Genomic DNA, 20,070 nt, shown 5'->3' with positions numbered 1-20,070 from the left:
GTTGTTGGCTTGGACCGAGAAAAAAACTTCCAAGAATCCGAGGATTCGAGATATCCGGGGTAAAATACTTAAAGAATAAAGGGTTAGGACTTCAAACTCACTTCGACATATCCATGGTATTCGAGACATCCATGTTCGAGATACCGAAGTTCAACCATATGTGTTATATTTAGTGGAGAGGAGGGGTCAAGTTTTACAGAAGAATTCACCTTAAAAAATTTTCATTTCTTTTTGTTTCTCTTAAAAGCAACATAGCAACATGTATGTGAAGTGTAAATTTATTCATGGTGACATTCAATTCATGGCCGATGAGAGAAGTATAGGTTTGGGTCAGAATTTTGGGCTATATAATTTAAAAGTTTTTGAGAGGAAATTATGATTTGCAAGAAAAATCTCTACGGCTGTAAGTAGACGATTTTTTTTTATTAAAGTATTCCATTGTAGTGTTGACTGAAATGTATTCAGTAAAAATTTTATATTAAAAAAAAAATAATTTGTCAGAAAAATATGTATTTCAAGTGACACTTGTGGAATACAAGCTTTATTTTTTTCAAAGCATCCCAGATGCAGTCTTGTACATGGTATGAAAAGTTCACCAAAGGCCATATATATATGTATATATGTACATGCATGTGTAAGAAGTGCAGTCATTTTCATGTGAAATCAATATATGTTATAAACCATTAAGTATAAAAGCAATAATAAATGAAATAGTAATAAAAGGTAAATCAAATAAATACCATTTATTTTTTAAGATGATCGAGGCTGATTGATGTTTATTAAATTATCTGTCAATCTGTCCATCATTAATGTTTAAATTTTACTTTTCAAGCTTTTCTTCAGAACCTTTGGTCAGATTTCAAGCAAATCTGCCATTTAACAGAATCAGAATATAAAATTGTCAGTAAGGAAAAGATAATTATTAAAGAATTGTTAATAATATGGACTGCATCTACTTCATGTGAGATATTAAATAAAAATAAATATAAATTATTACACTGTATATATCTACAGAAGCCCAGTTAGGACCTATCAAAAAATATTTTTGAATTCGATATAACGAATTGTCAAATTTGTTATAACGAATTGTCAAATTCAATATAACAATTTCTTTGCATTCGTTATAATGAATTTAATCTGTTATAACAAATTTGTTGAATTCATTATAACGAAGTCAAAAATTTGTTATTACAAATTAAATTCGTTTAAACAAATTCTAAAATTTGTTATAACAAATTCAATTTGTTTAAACAAATTCTTATATTTATTATAACGAATTCAATTCCCTATATCAGACACTTTTCATTCTTATTCTATGAAGAATTTAAAAATTAAAGAAATATTACTTCTCAAAAGATTGCTATAATATTGTTATATGGATACAACGGAATTATATATGGATGTAATGAAAAAAATTTACAAGTCCCCAGGAATTTGCCATAACTGGGTTTTACTGTAAACCAGTATTTCCTTTTGCCCCCTCATAGTATATGTGTGTGTTCTCTTGTACTAGCTGGTATAATGAGCTGAAATTTGTATAAATCATGACCAACTGTTATATAGCCCCAGTATGTTACCTAATTGATGAGGGTGATATAGATAATTAATGTGATAGACTTAGGAATATGATAGATTTACAGTCATATATATATATATACAATCTGAAATTAATTGAAAATTAATATGTAGTAGAATCAATATAGTTAAGTTATTAAAGATAAAGGTTTGCCTCTTTTCTATGCTACAAAAAAGAACCCTTGACTGCATGGAAAGGGGTTTGCAGGGTTGGTGGGAAAAGTCCAGAAATTTATCTATAAATATGCTTAAATCAATTTCTTTGCACAGAATAAATTATTTTGAATTCATCTCAAATGTACAAAATTAATCATTACTAATTGAAATGATTAATTCCCTTCATTTGAGATGAATTCCCAAATAATTATATGATTTTGTTTCTGTGAGATATGAATTCCCTGATTTTAATAGACTGTTTCAAGATACTGTGGTACTTCTATTTTGCAGGGCAAAATGAAACATTTTGGTGAAATATGACATAAAAGCAATTGTTTAATATAATTATCTGTCATCAGAAACTTTGCCAAACATTATTAGTTTGCCCTGCAAAAGAGTACTACAAAAGTTAATCGTGAATTTAAGGATATCTGATCCTCAGCTAGGAACGACAACTCTAAAATCTAATATTAATTTAAAAAGTCTCAAAATGAAGCTTGAATTCTTGCAACAATTTTCATTTTATGAGCCACAGTGTGGTTCAAAGTTCTTTGAAGTCTTAGAAATGATATTGTAAAAAGTTGATATTTGTACCCTGGCACAAAAGTACAAAAATAAATTCATTTTAGAGAAATCGAATTTCCTTTAATCTAGCATTATAGATATTAATGCTTATTAGCATTATATGGAGTTAGAGTGATCTACCATGTCTTGCAATGATAGCACAAGCTTTTTACGTCATGTAGAATACAACAATACGTTCTATTTCCACTATGGAAGTTATACTTCTTAATGCGCTCTTTTGTGAAAAAGTCGGAAAATGTACAAATCTCGCAGGATTTCTGGGACAAATTAATGTAACATAAACATGTAAACAATATGTTGAATGTCGATGAACAATTCCTAAGAAAATGCAAATGAAATATTTTATTGTTGTGGACTTTATATACATCAAGAGTAGGAATGACAACAATATCAATTTATATCTATTGTTGATCGTATGTTTCTATTTATCGTATGGTTCATCTAAATACAATACACATGCCTCGGAAATGTTGTATTTTTTATTAATGGATGATACATGTAAATACATATACGGTTCTCGCTCTCTTGCATATGTCATTTAGTTCTTCTATTCTTTAATTGGAATGACAAATACATTTAACATTTAAAATTGGATTGAGATTGGCATGTTTTGTATTATCCGCAACACCATGCTGTCCCAGTCAGACGACCAAATGCGCCTCTAATTTTGAAGAGTTCACTTTTAGTCTAATGGAAATAGAATGTATTGAAGTAAATAGAAGAACTAAAATACTGTTTAAGTGCAAAATATGCAATTTTCTCCAAATGCCTGGATACCTATAGTTTTGAATCTAAAAACATACTTCTTGATCAATTTTGAAAATCCATAGCTGGTGCTTTTATTCGTATTTACTGAAAATACATTTGAGATTTGATAATTTTTCCCTGTATAATATGATTAGCTTTACTGATTAACTTTGAAGATATACCATGGATAAATACATGTTACTCTGTGAAATCTAAGACATTTTTGTGAGCATTTTCTATTACTGAAAAGCTAATTTTCAGAACTGAGGATCAGACTACCTTAAGGGCTAATTCTGTTCAGTGTGGATGAATTCTCAAATACTGACCCTTAATGTTCCATAGAATCACAATTGCTGCTTAATCAGCAGTAGAAAATTATGTGGCTTTCAAAGAATGCCACTACTGTAGATCACCAAATATTTGCGACACCTTATTTTAGCGACATGGGTATTTTGCATTTATAAGCTAGACAAAAATTTCCATGAATTCTGATTAGTGTCCTATATATTCTTAACTAACAAAAATGTAAGAAGGAAATTTTCCTGAGAAGACAGTCACACGTAATTACACTGATATAAAGTTCTCTCGAATTAAAAGTGATTTTCAGTATATGCCTTTTGTGTACATTAAGGGTGCTGAGACAAATTTTGTCAGAAATTTGTGACTGCAGACATATTGTTAATTAATACCACACAAGAAAAGAACTTCTACAGTTACTGTTAGTTAATTCTGTATGTAGTCAAAATGAATTTCTGTGCACTCAAGTAAGTGTTTGAAGGAGAGTAACAGAAGTGAAATACTGTAAATCACTTTTTTTTATTTATGAGAACTTTATTTTCGTTTAATTATGTGAGACTGTCTGCCCACAAAAATTCCATTCTCACATTTACTTTTATTATTGAGATTATAAGTACTACAACAACGAGAATTTTTGAAAATTTTGTTCTCAATCACTTATAAATACCTAATTATGACTTAATTTGCATGAAAAAAAAGGTGTTGAGAAAATTTTATGGCTGATGTACATAACAATAATTTGAAAAATGTAAAACAACAACTAAGAAAATGATAAAAGATTTTCTTCAAGGTCATTTCCATTAATCTTGTGTCTGACATGCAGGTTTTAGTCTGACGGGGTACCTGACTGCATTCCTCTTTCTATTTTATATATAACTTAAAAAATTATAGCTGCAGAGATAAAACATGTGAATCAATTCAATTTATCCAGCAGAATTAAGAGATATTACATTCATTTGAGATTTCCTTTTTCTATTTTCTCCTCAACTAAATCAACCCAGTCTTTTGGGGGGAAAAAAAAAAAAAATGAAAGAAATGTTAACTCCACATCAGATTCACTCTGTTATTAAGACATATGTGGAAGAAAACATGTAAATTTATTCAGCAGTGAGGGTTAATTGTCATCTTCACCCAGTTCCTGAGAGGTGAAAAACACCATTTAGTCAGCACCTTGTGCGAATTAACTTGTGAAGGCCCCCTCTTCTATATGACCTTGAGAATAGCAGTCTGACATAAAATTAAAAGCCCATTCACAGAAACAAGCTCATAAACAATACATCTTATCGTATTTTTTTTTTCAAGGATAAGGAATCCACTGAAATGGAACCACATACAACTGTAATTAGTGAACCATAACTTACAATTAAAATACTAATGGAAAAATCTTGTAGAAGTGATGAAGTAGAAAATACTGATAAGAGTTGACAATCCATTCACATCACAATTTTTCCAAGTGTCCATAATTTGTATCAGTGACATGCTATGTTGATTCTTCAAAGAAACATTTATTTCTAACATGCATAAGTTACATAATTAGGATCGATGTACAGGTTGTGCATTGTTTTCATCTCCAAACTGATAATTCATTGATTTCATACTGTATATGGTCAGACATAGTTAAGTAAGCCGGCTTCATATTTTAGCGACTTTTGCTAACAATGTGCTAATTCATGAATACCATTAACATGATTAATAAATCATAAATGAATATGACTGCATGCATGGCATGGACATCTGTAGCGCTATAATTCATGGTTATGTCAACCACTCGATTGATACCAAGTCATTGTGTTAATTTAAGTTTTGAATATCAGTTAACTGATGTATACATACAGTACATATAAGTCTTTCTGTTTCATAATAAACTTTTATAAGAATATTGTGAACTTGTGTATTGGATTATTTGGTCATTTTGCAATTTAATGCTAAAATTTTGGAATTTTGAAGTTTCAACAATTTGAATGATTTGCTGCATGTGAATTCATTAATCTTTCAGTTTCAGATATACATCTGTATATATTAAATGTCTCTCTAAGATGATTAATTTTTTTTCTAAACATGCAGTTAAAAGCTTCAAGGAAACTGACAATAAGTACATTTGCTCTTGAATTTGAACTTGGATAGCTTCAGGATGTTTGCCAATATAAGTCTGTTTATTTCTTTCCATGTTGGTGGTAACTGAGGGGAAAACAAACTGTGCGCATGGTATGTCTTGTCTGGTCATTCAGAGGTCAACATCCTACCGATATACACATGACTATTTATAGGTACAGGCGATTTAAAATGCAGAAATATACTGACTCACTCAGCTGATCTTTTGATTGACAGTCTTGTTTTTGTTTGTGTGGATTGACATAAGGAGGAGTTTTTCTTTTTTTATTAATTTTTTTTGGTATGCTTTATGATTTTTGTCTGTCACAGTGATATTAGTGATTTTTTTTTGTTTTTGGGAAGTTTATTTTTTTTGGCTTAAAGTGAAATTGTGTTCCTTATTTTGGATTAGAAGTATTTCGTGGGATGATCATTAGTTAATTAAAATGGGGATAAACATCCTCATTATATCAGGTAATTTTTCTTTTACTTTGAAATTCTTTTTTTTTTTTCTTGCTTTTAATTTCTGAAAAAAAATAAATTAATGCATGTATATATGTGATAATTAATTTTAGTAAAAAATTATGATATATATTATAGAATTTAAACATGATGTGAATTTTCATTTTTTTCCCCCTCTTTATACATATAGAAGGGATGCAAACCTTGGAATTGAGAATTTGGCAGTGTTGTGCATGATGCAAGATCTTGTTTGAAATTCTTTTATAAAGAATGGGAGCATTACAAGGCATGGACAATCCAGGCTCTGAGACCAAATATTTCTCAATTTTAAAAGATCAATATAATACATGGAAAAGTTTAATTTTTAAAAATTGTGCTGTCAGTAATGTCAACTTTAACACATCTAATTCATTTATTTTATTGAATAATTAATATTTGTTTTTAAAGCTGACTTAGTGGAAAAAGGTACATCTCTCAGAGTCATAATTCAAAATGATTTTTGAATATGAATGGGTCAACTCTCTATTCTATATAGTTACATAAATGTTTTAAATAATCATGATGATGGGAAAATGAATGTAAAATCTATTGTTTGTTTAAAAAAATGGAGTCTGAACCCATTTTCTATATGAAAATTGAAAATTCTGGAAAAAATTATATGCTTCAACAATTCTGAAAAAATTATATGCTTTTTAACAAACACTGACACATGCACTCAAAATAAAAGAAGACTATACTTTATATAGTGTGATGCACTACACAATATCACTAGCTTTGGAGTACCTGAGATTGAATCATGCATGAGACTATTTTATTTTCTTTTTATATGTCTTAAAAACATAACTGACAAATAAAGTATGTATCAATAAATAATTCAATGAAATAAGGGAATCAAATTGTTTAAAAGATGATACTGATAACACAATTTTTGAAAAATATGAATTTTCTATTTCACTTTTAGAAATAAGAAATTATAAATCTTGTCTTAGAGCGGGGGATTAACTTTGGGTTGCCTTGAAAGCCTCCATTCTTTCCAAAAAATTAAAATGTATGATTAATGAACAAATTGATTGTGAAAATAGATACTGCAATTTGCTATTTTTCACATACTCTTGTTTTGAACATTTTTTTCAGTGTTTATAATCTTATGATTTTAATCTTGTAACATTTAACGGAGAAGGGACATAACAATTTCAGATGTGCAAATTAAGGTATCCGATCCATAAAAGGACCTAATTTTCTTACCTTAAATATCCATCCTGTATTTAAATACTGGGAAATTAATTCAAAGCATTTTAGAGTAGAAAAGGATTTACTAGGAGAAATTTTCAAAAATATAATTACCTAAGCAGTAATTAATTAATGAAGAATGCATTGAGGTCTATGGGGACAAGCAAATTTTTGAAAATAAAAACTTAAATACATGTTCTAAGAATATAAAAAAAATGCTGTGGTGGAAAGATGTATTTAATTATTAGAAATAGAAAAACGATTGAAAACTAATTTTTTACCAAATAGATTTTTTTAGAATTGATTTTTATTGATTAAAAGCAAAGGGGGATAACTCTTCAAGGACAGGACAAGGTAAAGAAATAGGACACATTCGGCTCTTACATATTGATACTAAAATATGAAGATTATGTCTATGTATACTGAGTATTCAGCCACATGTAACTGTTATGCATTCAGATTCATTGAATCTAGAGGCTATTATGGGTTGGATACCTTAATTATAACAAAAATTAAGCAAAGCATTATCTGCAACTTCAATTTTTTTTTTTTTTTTTTTTTTGGTTAAATACAAGAAAAATATATCTATTTCTTTAATGAGAATTTTATTGAAACATTCTGATCTTTAATATCTAGCAAAGGTTTAATGAAAATAATGTCTTGATTACTGTAGATACTTTTCTCCGTGTGGGATCCGTAATTGAATCATCTTTTTTTTCCATATTAAAGTTTGCTTATTACGTATGAAATGCTATATGCATGTACACAATTATTGGTTAGTCAACAAATGGTTCTTTTTTGTTTAGTCTCTGCAGACCTCCTTTGACTTATGAATGTACGTCATCATTATCTGCAAAAGTCCTAGGATAATTTGTTCTGATTGACACTTTTTTTTGGACTGATACACTAGCTTTCCCCCTAAATTATGAAAGCTAGTGTATCAGTAAAAGATAAAGTGACAATGGGCAAATTATCCTTGGACTTTTGCAGATATAAATAAATGATGTAAATTCATTAGTCAAAGGAGGTCAGAGACTATAAGAGGAAGCATTTAATTCTTCTTTGTCCAGGCCAACAAATTATCATATACCTCTCACTAAGGGTGAAATAACCCTTGTTACAGATAATTATTCAGTTTATAATGTGTGAATTTTTATTAATTCTCTTTGGGTGGTTGCAGTTTTCAAGGTTTAATTCATAATCATATTTATATAAAATATACCTAAAGCTGAAAGTAATTGGTTCATACAGTGGCTGCAACGTTATTGTTGACAACTTACACGAACGATCACGTTACACGAACGATTCCGCACGATTAACGCACGATAAAATCTGTTACACGAACGATCCTTCACGCACACGATTCTACACATTACACGATCTTACACGATTGCTAACGCAGACGCACGATTCTTCACGTAAAATAGTTCAAATTCTTTAAGAATTGATATTTTCAAAACGAAATAAGGCTTAATCTTATTTTAGATTTCAAATAATTATTGATATTATTTCATCGAGTTTGAAAAATGAAAAAAAAAATAGAAATGGATATTTCTGGAACTAAATACATGTAAGGCTTATTAATTATTTTAGATTACAAATAATTATTTACATTTTTCTCCGACTTAAGAAAACTGATTTTTTTGTTCTATCAGAAGATGTACACGTAGGTGGACCGTGACTTTTGATTGAATTGGATTTCATAATATGCAGAAAGGGAAAAGTTTTAAAAAAAAATGGCATGAAAATGAATTAAATGTTTTCAGTTGTGAATCTCTAAAATCAACATTTATTTTACAAATCATTTATTTGCAGAAATTATAAAAAAAAAAAAAAAAAAAGTAATTAAAAGTAAGCTCCAGAGATAAACACTGATAAACGAACACAGACAATCATGTCGTGTACATGTACATTCGGTGACTAAATATTTATGTAAGCATTGAGAATTGTTTATTTATTTATTTGTAAAAATATCTATCTTTGATCTATTGATTTAAAAAAAATATCTTGACCATCATAAGCAGTAAACATAATTAACATCAGAGAAAAAAATTCTTAAACATCTAAGTACGGTTAATAACAAAAAAATCACGCTATTTGACGAGAACATAATATTGTACGACTTACTATATTGCTTATTTCCAAGCGATAATTAGTTCGTTCTGCTTTCAATTATGTAAATCGCGCTTCATTTATTTTATTTGGATTGAAAAAAAAAACAGAGAAGCGAAATGCTTGTATAACAAATAACATTCCGATAAAAACTTACAAAACGAAATTTACACATTTCTTAACGCACGATCACGCACGATTAAAACCGCAAACGATTGAGCCTGATACACGCACGATCTCTCACGTTACACGAACGATCATGCACGTTACACGAACGATTCTACACGATTGGTTTGTCAACAATAACGTTGCAGCCACTGTATGTAGACTTGATGGTATAAGTTTTGGTTAATGGAAGCTGAAGTATAAAGTATGGTTCATGTGTAGACTTAGTGATATAAGTTTTGGTTTATGGAAGCTTAATTAATATAATTATATAGATTTGATGGTATAAGTTTTGGTTAATGGAATCTTAAAGTATGGTTCATATATAGACTTGGTGGTTTTGGTTAATGGAAGCTAAATAAAGTAATTGGTTCATATATAGACTTGGTGGGATAAGTTTTGGCTAATGGAAGCTTAAAGTATGGTTCATATTTAGACTTATTGGTATAAGTTTTGGTTAATTGAAGCTTGAAGTATGGTTCATATATAGACTAAGTGGTATAAGTTTTGGTTAATGGAAGCTAAATTATGTATGCCCGGCCCAATCATATGTGGACTTGGTGGTATAAGTTTTGGTTTATGGAAGTCTTCTCTGATCTTTTATGACATTTGAATCAATTAAGCTCAAAATTCAATGCCAAGACATTTATAAACTGCACTGCAAAGTTTTTGGAAAAAAAAATTGAAGACATTCTCTTTCAAGAAAAAAAAAGTGTAGCCCGACAGGATATGCTACTGAAGATATTGTTAGGTCTGAGTGACTGTGTGTTTTGTGTATCAATTAATACTTAATTAATATATCTACTATTTAGCCAGCCTTTCCATGCATTGTTGATAGCATATTATTTGGAAGTTATATCATGCTTAAATAGGTGTTCAAGTTGTGTTGTTAGGCCAGATTAAAAAAAAATACATGTATGTGTGTTTCCGATAATCATGATGCCAAAACAATTTGGGGTAGGTACACTGTAGGTAAAGGCAGTAACTTTTTTTTAGCTCACCTGAGCCGAAGGCTCAAGTGAGCTTTTCTGATCAAAATTTGTCCGTTGTCTGTCGTCGGCGTCTGCTATGCTTGAAAATATTAAACTTATAAGGAAGCATATCCTCAGGTAGTGTAGATTCAAGGTTTGTTCAAATCATGACCCCCGGGGATAGGGTGGGGCCACTGAATGGGAATCAAAGTTTTACATAGAAATATATAGGAAAAATCTGTAAAAATCTTTCTCAAGAACAGGAAAGCCATGATTGGTCATATTTATATGGAAGCATCCTCAGTAGTGTAGATTCAAGTTTGTTCAAATCATGACCCCCAGGGGTAGGGTGTGCCCACAATGGGTGATCAAAATTTAACATAGGAATATATAGGAAAAATCTTTAAAAATCTTCTTCTCAAGAACAGCAAAGCCATGATTGGTCATATTTATATCAATTATATGGAAGCATCCTCAGGTAGTGTAGATTCAACTTTGTAAAAATCTTTAAAAATCTTCTCAAGAACAGCAAAGTCATGATTGGTTATTAAATGGAAGCATCCTCAGGTAGTGTAGATTCAAATTTGTTCAATTCATGACGCCTCAGGAGAAAGAGGGGCCATAACAGGGTATCATAGTTATACAAAGGATATATCAATAAAAATTTTCTCCCCCCCCCCCCCCAATTCAATTCAAAATCTGGATTTGGAATAAAAAGTAGTAGGGTAGGATTTAAAGTTTAGGGTCAGTCAGGTTACTGGAAACACACTTGGTTTTTTTTTTTAGCCTTATTAATAAACAGCCTGAAACTGTTGACTAGAAGATTTCTAAATAAATGATATTGTAAAGGTGGGTCAATATGAAATTTCTTTAAAATTCATTGAAAAATACAAATAATTTAAAAGGAAATTGATTTGTAGACAAATCATCCATATATACTCTAGGCTCAGTAGAGGGCATTATACTTAAAAAGAAAACTGCTCCAAAAAATTTAATCTTGGATGCTGATATTAATACTACACTTAATTACGCTGTGGGTTTATATTTACATTATCTCCCCCAATTTTGTTGTTTTGACCAAGAGATATATATTTGTGCACTTCACATGTCAAAATACTGTGCACATCTTCAATATTTGTAAATTTGACCTGCAAAATGAAAAAGTTACTATCTTAAAAACTTTATGAGTTATCCAGACAAATGATGTACCCCTTTTGGCAGCTGCCCACCTGATATCTAAATTTGATCTTTTATCAACAATTATTTAATAATCAAATTTAGAATAAATAAAATCTGTAAGCACTTGTGTTTTATGTAAATGGTAATATTAGATCTTCGTTTCCTGCATTACATAAAGTTCTGGGGCCAGTTTTACAAAAGAACTTACAACTTAGACCAAAGCTTGAGAAGATTGTAATTAATATTTTGCAAAATTAATGATTCTGTTTAAAATTGCTAGCATAAAAATATCTTTCTACATTCCTTTTAAAAAAATTAAACCATTTTAAAACAAAGTTTGAAGCAGAATTAAATTTTGGTCTTCGTCATAAGATGAAATATGAAGATGTATAAACGAACAGTATTCAATCCTGAAAGTCCAATGAAACGATACAAATTTGGAGCAGAACAAACATGGACCTCAAAATTTAGAGGTGGGATCAGGTGCCATGGAGGATTGAGCATCCCCTTCCGAACTGGTCACGCCCGCTGTGTGCTCCTTGTCATGATCGGGGGAAAAACAGAAAAAGATCTTTTGTAAACTGTATAATTTCCTCCTCCAGAAAAAAAATATGGTAACCAATTTTTCCTAGGACCCGCTTATAAGTCTGACACAGAGATTTTTTCCAAAATTCAACACCTCAAAAATCTGACTTATTATAGGCAAATGTATATATCATAATAATTGAAAGTTATTCCCAGGTTTAGCTATAAAGCCCTACATTGACCATGCAAACTTGCATGGGCATTGCATTTAGGGATGCACACTATCAGACTTGATCTGACCTACATTTTATGGATGAGTGACCAAGTTAAAGTGTTTAGAGCAGTGAGGTCCATTCCAATTTACTAAAAGTAAAAGTGTACTTATACTGAGTACATTGATTGATTGTATATTGTTTTACGTCCCATTCGAGAATTTTTCACTCATAGAGAGACGTCACCATATACTGGTGAAGGGCTTCAAATTTTGACCTTTACTCGGCACTCAGGGCCATTGAGCAGTGGGGGATCTTTATCGTGCCAACGCCTGCTGTGACACGGGGCCTCGGTTTTTAAGGTCTCATCCGAAGGACCCGCAACTTTCACTTCAAAGTGCCGAGTGCATGGCGAAGGAACAGTTGCTACCTATTTTTTATCGACTTAGGTCTGTCGCGGCCGAGATTCGAACTCACGACCTTCCGATCACGGAGCGAGCGCTCTACCGACTGAGCTTCCGTGAACGGTCTATACTGAGTACATCATTTGTCTATAGATACATCATTTGTCTATAGATAACTCCTCCTGCAGTTTTCAAGATCAGAAGTTGTTTTGTTTTGTTTTTTTGTTTTTATTTGCAGGTCAATTGTTCATATATCAGATATATCGGATGGTACTTGGTGTTTAATTTTTTCATCATTTTTGGGGATAAATACTAGTTGTTGAACTTAGTCATTTTAATGCAATATATGTTCATCATCACCCTTGTGTTGACTGCCATTGAAAGCTTTTTTGATATTTCAGTTCATTTATTACACAAACACCAATCAGTTGTACTTGAGGCACAGTATATAAATATGAAGGATAGTAATTCTTGAAGAGCTCAGATGTTTGGTATGAATTAAGTACAGTTGAACTTCTGTATCTTGAACACTGATGTCTTGAATACCATGGATATGTTGAAGTGATTTGGAAGTCCCAACTTCTTATTCTTTAAGTATTTTACTCTGGATATCTCGAACCTTTGGATATCTCAAAGTTTTTAGCTCACCTGAGCCGAAGGCTCAAGTGAGCTTTTCTGATCACATTTTGTCCGTCGTCCGTCTGTCTGTCTGTCTGTCCGTCTGTCTGTCTGTCTGTCCGTCCGTCTGTAAAATTTTCACATTTTCGACTTCTTCTCCAGAACCACTGGGCCAATTTCAACCAAACTTGCCACAAAGCATCCTTTAGTAAAGGGGATTCAAGTTTGTTCAAATGAAGGGCCACACCCTCTTTCAAGGGGAGATAATTAAGAATTAGTGAAAATTTGGTGGTATCTTTTAAAAATCTTCTTCTCAAGAACCACTGGGCTGTAAAAGTTGAAACTTATGTGAGACCTTCATTACATAGTGTAGATTCAAGTTTGTTCAAATCATGACCCCGGGGAGTAGGGTGGGGCCACAATGGGGGATCAAAGTTTTACATAGGAATATATAGGAATAAATCTTTATAAATCTTCTCCTCAAGAACAACTAAGCCACAATTAGTCATATTGATACTGAATCATCCTCAGGTAGTGAAGATTCAAGTTTGTTCAAATCATGACCCCCGGGGATAGGGTGGGGCCACAATGGGGGATCAAAGTTTTACATAGGAATATATAGGAATAAATCTTTAAAAATCTTCTCCTCAAGAACAACTAAGCCACGATTAGTCATATTGATACTGAATCATCCTCAGGTAGTGTAGATTCAAGTTTGTTCAAATCATGACCCCCGGGGGTAGGATTGGGCCACAATGGGGGATCAAAGTTTTACATAGGAATATATAGGAATAAATCTTTAAAAATCTTCTCCTCAAGAACAACAAAGCCACAATTAGTCATATTGTTATGGAAGCATTCTCAGGTAGTGTAGATTCAAGTTTGTTCAAATAATGACCCCCGGGGGTAGGGTGGGGCCACAATGGGCGATCAAAGTTTTACATAGAAATGTGAAGGAAAAATCTTGAAATTGTTTCTCTCAAAAACAACAAAGCCACAATTAGTCATATTAATATGGAATCATCTCAGGTAATGTAGGGTGGGGCCACAATGGGGGATCAAAATTTTACATAGGAATATATAGAAAAAATTCTTTAAAAATCTTCTTCTCAAGAACAACAAAGCCACAGTTAGTCATATTGATATGGAATCATCCTCAGGTAGTGTAGATTAAAGTTTGTACAAATCATGACCCCAGGGGTAGGGTGGGGCCACAATGGGGGATCAAAGTTTTACATAGAAATATATAGAAAAAAATCTTGAAAAATCTTCTTCTCAAGAACAACAAAGTCACAATTAGTCATATTGATGTGGATTCATCCTCAGGTAGTGCAGATTCAAGGTGGTATCAAATCATGACCCTTTGGGGTAGGGTGGGGCCACAATGGGCGATCAAAGTTTTACATAGGAATATTCAGAAAAAAAACTTGAAATATCTTCCTTCTCAAGAACAGCAAAGCCTTGTTAAGTCATATTGATATGGAAGCATTCTCAGATAGTGTAGATTTAACTTTGTTCGAATCATGACCCCCAGGGTTAGGGTGGGGCCACAATGGGGGGTCAAAGTTTTACATAGGAATATATAGGAAAAAACTTTAAAAATCTTCTTCTCAAGAACAGCAAAGTCATGTTTTGTCATATTGATATGGAAGCATCCTCAGGTAGTGTAGATTCAAGTTTGTTTAAATGGGGGGGGGGGGGGGGTAGTAGGGGGGGTCCACAATGGGGGATCAAATTTTTAACAGGGGAATATATAGGGAAAAAAATCTTTAAAAATCTTCTGCTCAAGAACAGCAAAGCCATTTGTTATATTGATAAGGAAGCATCGTCAAGTAGTTCAAAATCCAAGCCCACCCCCCACCCCCCCACCCCACCCCCTTTTAAACTTTTCAATACTGAAGTATTTGTGCTTTTTCCTAGCCAATGTGCTCAGGTGAGCGATGTGGCCCATGGGCCTCTTGTTTCTTGATCCCATAGTAATGGAGATAATGGGGATGGACTCTAAGAACCACGCAAGCCTACATTTTGCACTCATTTAATTTAATTAATATATATGGCAGTTTGGCCATTAAAACTTGATTGAATGCAAAGAAGAGTTCATTATTCATTGACTGATAATTTTAAAACCAGTGTCAAAGATGTGATTGCTCTTATTTACAACTCTATTCAAAAGGGGGGTTGAAAATTTTATCCATTGAAATCAGGCTTTAAAAGTTGCATGGAAATTGATAAATGGCCCTAAAAACTTTCCATATGTTTTAACTTATGTAAAATTCAAGATAGGAGATTGATAAAAGACTTTATTTTATTTGTAATTTCTATATTTTTCTATAAACGTATGATCCCCCCCCCCCTCGTGAAACAACGTAAGTACTGTAAGTCCACAGTACTTAATAGCCCATTTGTTACATGTAAATCATTTGTTGACAATCATAAAATAGAACCCAAATGTATTGTGAACAAAAGTAATCTGGAAAAAATAAATATTTTCATTATAATATTAATTAAAACTTGCAGCTTCGAGTAGGAAGTGTGAATTGACTTCACAGTAAGTGGTATATATTGTTTTGATGAAGATTACACAAATTATGAAATCAATTTCAAGAGCATTAAACTGTGAAGAATATTTTAATATATAATTATGTAGTTATCATTTGCAATTTACAATATTTCTAAATATATTACCTGTGTAATGTTTGGGCAATTTTTTCAGTGGTGGATGTTAAGAGAAAGAGCTATTCATTCTTTACTGAATAATAAGTTTTCAGCTCACCTGAAACAAATGCTCAAGTGAGCTTGTGTGATGCATAAGCCTTAAAACAAATGTCTAACTGAACTAAAATATTTGTCATCTGTAAACTTTTTACATTTTGACTAAAATCTTCTCCAGATGGATCAATAAACTGACAAAGTTTGATGATTTTACACTTCTTATTAATTGAAATATTTAGACATTGCCTTAAAACTCCGAAGGTAGGTCACTGTGACCTACTTTTTGGTTGACACACTATGAGGACCCAAAATGATAACATTTGATAATACTTTTTAGTAGAGAAACTTTGAGGACACAAGATGCATCAACTAACAAAGGTTGATGATTCTAAGCCATGCAGTTCAAAATATCTGATAATATTTTGACTTTCAATAATTTTGTCAAATATCATTCTACATATTTCATTTATACATCATTTTAAACTGCTATACCTATCATTTGAAAGAATTATTATCGTTTGAAATGGTATCAGATATTTTGGATCACCCTGTACCTGAAATATTTAAATATAACCATAAAATAGTCACTGTGACCTACTTTTAAACTTATACGTTGATGATGCAACAGCTGACAGGATTTGATGACCCTTAGCTTTACAGTGTCCAAAATATGCCCTTAAAACAATTTGAAAATGAATACCTGTAAAATTAAAAAAAGTGGGACACTGTAACACATTTCAAGGCCCCAAGATGCATCAATTAACTTTCAATGTTTGATGATTGTAGACCACTCAGTATCCAAAAGCATATATCCTTAGATATTTTGAAAATGATTGGCCATAAAATTCTGAAAGTAGGTCAGGGTGGACTACTTTTTTGTTGACGTACTTCAAAGCCCCATGATGCATAAACTGACAAGTTTTAATGAAAATAGGCTTCAAAGTGTTCAAGATATGCATTAAAATCAAATTGATAATGAAAACCTGCAAAATTAAAAAAATAGCTTAACATGGCCTACTTTTGAATTGATCATCAACATGACATGAGGTCCTATTAGATGCATCAACTGACAATATTTGATGATCCTAGTCTTTATAGTGAACAAATTATCAAATGGCCTATGGCCTTTGCCCGAGGGTGATGCCTTGAACAATTTTTAATCTACAACATATCATCATCTTTATGCATATGTTTGATGAGCCCTGTGGTTCTTGAGCAGATTTTTTAGCATCACCACTTCTGTTTTATTTTCCAAATTACCTCCCTTTGTTAAAGGGTTACATTCCTCTTTTTAGTATAAATGAGAGTCCTTGGGCTAAGGACATTCTGTGAAAAATTTGACGAAATTGGCTAATAGGGGTTCTTGAGATACTGATAATATTCCAAAAAGTTGATGCATACCGCAAAAATGGCCATAGCATTTGCTCTCTGTGTTTTGGCTCACAGAGGAGATAAAAATAAACCTTAATAAGTGTATAATACCTGATAAAACTGCTGGTATCTAAAATTTTCCTTAAAAAAAAATAAAAGATTGGAATATATTCCAAATGAATATAAAAACTTTTACCTTTTAAGAAACTTAAATCTTCTTCAACAAAGTATACATTCTTACCAAGTTTGGTTGAAATTGCCCAGTGGTTCTGGTAAGTGACTTATAAGTGATTTTTTTCTTTTACTTATAAGTTGTTTATTTTGGACGTATACTTCACTGATACATTTAACTTATAAGTGACTGATGAAATGACTCAATAGGAATTTATATGCAAATGATGTACTTGACCTTTAAGTTACTTATAAGACAAGTATTAGCCACTTTTGCTTTATGCAATTATAGTCACTTGTAAGTGACTTATAAGTCAAGTATTAGCCCTTCATACTTTATCAAGTATGAGTCATTTATAAGTCACTTATAAGTGAAGTAAGCACTGACTTTAAGATCTTGATTTAGAACAGAACTTCTGATTATGCAGGGGTTGCATGATGATCAAAGTTTTTTTTGTTTTTGTTTTTTTTTTTTACATATACATATGTATCTGCACTTTAAAATAATAAAGTTAAATTTTTATGGAAAAAATCCTCTCATGTGACCTTGAGGCTTCTAAAAATTTATGAAATCTGAAAGGAACTGAGTCAATTGATTCGATCAATATTTCAGACAAGGGCAGTTGAAATAAAAGATGATGTAAACAGGCCCTACTTGTTGTACCTAATGAGAAGGCATCCTCAAAATAAATTTGAAATCTCCAACAACATCCTTTCAAAGACATTAAGGTGGTATGAGAAACCAACATATATATTTATTTACATATTTATTTACCCAAATTAGAAGGATTTGAAATACATGTACCCCCACCTCTCAGTATGTTAAATTGTAATTTTAATAATTTTTTCAATTATTTTAATAAGAAATAAAAAAGGATTTTTTCTTAAATAAATCTTTTTTCAAAAGCTTAATATTATAGGCAGGAGTTTACTAATATATTATAAAGTCTATATAAAAACAAAAATGACATGAAATTTGTCTTAGTATTTTTTTAATTTTCAACAAAAGATAAGCGTCAAAACTGGGAAAACTTTATTTCTTGAAAACAGACGGATAACATTTTATAAAAGTCTACAGTTAGAATGTATCTTACTATGTTAGCAAAGTGAAAGAAACAAATTGAAAAAAATATATATAAATGGAAAATATAAAATGCATTTAAATTTTTTTTAATTAAAAGATCCGAGCGGAAGAGTTATCCTTCTTTATTTTCCAAGAGTTGAAAAAACCTGAGTGCTATTTCAAAAATGATGAGCATTTTTGCCCAAACATAAAAAAATCGCACTTTGTTGCAGTGGTAGTTTTCAACTAGTTGTACTGTTTTGAAAACAATGCATGGACAATCGCTTTCCAGGACGTGTCTTGTTCAGAGCAATTGCATTCACCTAAAAGTTTTGGGAATATATACAACAGCTAGCTGATTTGTGACCAAACAGTTACTTCTTGAACTAAATAACAAAGAAGACCAGCTCTGGTTAACGTGAAATTGATTGGTCATAATTCAGCACCATGTGAAGTAATCGCACTTATCCATGCCTCACCGCACACAAGGTGCTGTACAGTTACTCAAACAATTGAAATACAGCTTTTGCTTAAAAGTACGTGTTCAAATGCAGCAATGTTTAAACTATCTTTTACAGGGGTTTGCTTTTTAAATGTATGTAGTACAATTATAAGTAAATTTATATACTTGCAATTTTTTTTTGTCTATATTTACTTAAAATGCCGACTTGGGAGAACTTGCATTGAAATAGCTTCAGATATCGAGTATTCTTTTAAACAGTGTATCTACAAATAATAAGCACTCATGCAAATCAAAACAACACTTCAGACGGAAATATGTCATAACGTGGAGGTATCCTATACTACCTTAACTTTAATTAGATTCAATTCTTGTTGTTTATCTCTGCAGAGACAGTTTCTGATTGGTTAGCTTTGAATACCCATAATGCAACTCAAGAGAAGTTTTATATAAAAATTCTAAGTCCACACTTATTCTGGTTAATACCATACTGATCATTACTTTTAAGTGAAGTATAAATGAAATATTAACTGATACAATGGCTATATTTAATCTTCACTTATAAGTGAAGTATTAACGAAATCTGTTCCTCACTTGTACTTACTTTGACTTATAGAACACTTATAAGTAAGTTTCAAAACTTATAGGTGACATAAGTTGCTGTTGGTTTTTTTTTTAAGGGAAGATAGTCCAAAGTTCAGCTGTACTTTTATAAGTTTCCTGTGCCACATGCATACAAATTAAACACTTGTGTGCATTGAATAAACAAAGGATATTGTCAAAAGAAAAGTTAAAAACACAGTTTTGGATGTCCTATATTATAAAAATTTTATTATTTTAGCAATCATAATTATTTAAGAACATTTTGGGCTGTTTTGTGTCCAATAGTTTATGTATATGCTGAATAATACATGATTTAAACTAATACTCATCACTTTCGCAAGACTCAAATACTCTTAATTCA

Source organism: Saccostrea echinata, unplaced genomic scaffold, assembly GCF_033153115.1.
Source record: "Saccostrea echinata isolate AGI-Se365-2 ecotype Australia unplaced genomic scaffold, CSIRO_AGI_Sech_v1 ptg000016l, whole genome shotgun sequence".
NCBI lineage: Eukaryota > Metazoa > Mollusca > Bivalvia > Ostreida > Ostreidae > Saccostrea > Saccostrea echinata.
The sequence above is the reverse complement of the archived record's forward strand: the minus strand, read 5'-3'. Positions refer to the sequence as shown.